Consider the following 1,480-nt stretch of genomic DNA (forward strand, 5'->3'; position numbering starts at 1 on the left):
AACTATTTACAAACACTCTAGGCTCTCTGCTAAATAGCAGCACCTGGTCCCCTACCTCCTCTTACAAAAGAAAAATTAATTCTGCCATATTTGGAAAGAAATTCCCCCAGACCTTCAAATAAATATAGTCCTCATGATAGGCACATTGCCATCTAACACCAACAAAAACCAAGTACCTAATTAAACCTAAATACTTCTAGTTTGGTCAATCTCTTAACTTTTTAAAGTTCAAAATTATTCATTTCTACAGTGGAAATTAACACAGAATAAATATAATTGACAAAAAAGTCAGGAACATAACAGGAAAGGGAGGGAGAACAAGTATTACTACAAACAGCAGTTTGAATTTTTTGAGTACTTTAGGGAAAGATAAACAAAACATTATTTCCGCCAAAGTGATTAAAAAGATTCCACCTCTTAAAACAGTTGCTTTTGAGGACATATTGTTTATTTAGCAATCAGTCACTCATCACTGATATGCCCAGATGCAAAAAATCCTGACAAACCAAAAATGGAAGGAATACATTAAGGGGTAACACTGAAGGAAGTCTACAGGGAAGCAACACCTTGCAGTTCAGAGGAAGGTTCTTGCTGGGAACACTGGTAGACAATAGGACGGCAAAACAGTTACCTAATGATAGCTGAACATTTCAAAACACACTTAGCTTTCAAACTCTACCTACCTCCATCACGTCTCCTAGTACTACAATATTAACACTATTTAAAAAGAAGTTTATAGCTGGGCCTGGTGGCACACAACTGTAATCCCAGCACTCTGGAAGGCTAAGGTAGGGAAATGCCAAATTGAAGCTCAACCGAGGCAACTTAGTGAGACTCTGTCTCAAAATTTTTAAGAAGGGTTGGGGATATAGCTCAGTACAAAGGTCCTAGGTACAATCCCCAGCACACACATATAGAAAGAGACAGAGAGAGAGAGAGAGGGAGAGGGAGATTCTTCCAACAGTCAAAAGTGTGACTATAATCAAGTCTTTTCACATACCATGAACAGTTTAAGTTGTCCAGTCTTTAAAAATAAAAGCGAGCAGGTCGGCTTGGTTTATGTCAGAGGCTGTGAAATCCAGGGCATGCTGGATGATAAAGGGCGTGTCATTGAAGATGGACCTGAGCCCAGACCTAATCTTAGAGGAGAATCGAGGACATTTCGAGTATTTTTGGATCCAAACCAGTATCAGCAGGATATGACCAATACTATACAAAATGGAGCAGAAGATGTGTATGACACTTTCAATATAATAATGAGGAGAAAACCAAAAGAAAATAATTTCAAGGCTGTGCTGGAGACTATTCGGAATCTGATGAACACTGATTGTGTGGTACCTGACTGGCTGCATGATATCATTTTAGGTTATGGAGACCCAAGCAGTGCCCATTACTCAAAAATGCCCAATCAGATTGCCACCCTTGATTTCAATGATACATTTCTCTCCATTGAGCATTTAAAGGCCAGCTTTCCTGGTCA

General features: G+C 39.0%; 1 pseudogene; it reads left to right on the plus strand.

Annotated features, from left to right (window-relative positions):
* Positions 1 to 986: 986 nt before the first annotated feature.
* Positions 987 to 1,480, plus strand: LOC106147700 (annotated as a pseudogene).

Source organism: Chinchilla lanigera, unplaced genomic scaffold (assembly GCF_000276665.1).
Source record: "Chinchilla lanigera isolate Chin_1 unplaced genomic scaffold, ChiLan1.0 scaffold01978, whole genome shotgun sequence".
In the NCBI taxonomy this organism is placed as follows: domain Eukaryota; kingdom Metazoa; phylum Chordata; class Mammalia; order Rodentia; family Chinchillidae; genus Chinchilla; species Chinchilla lanigera.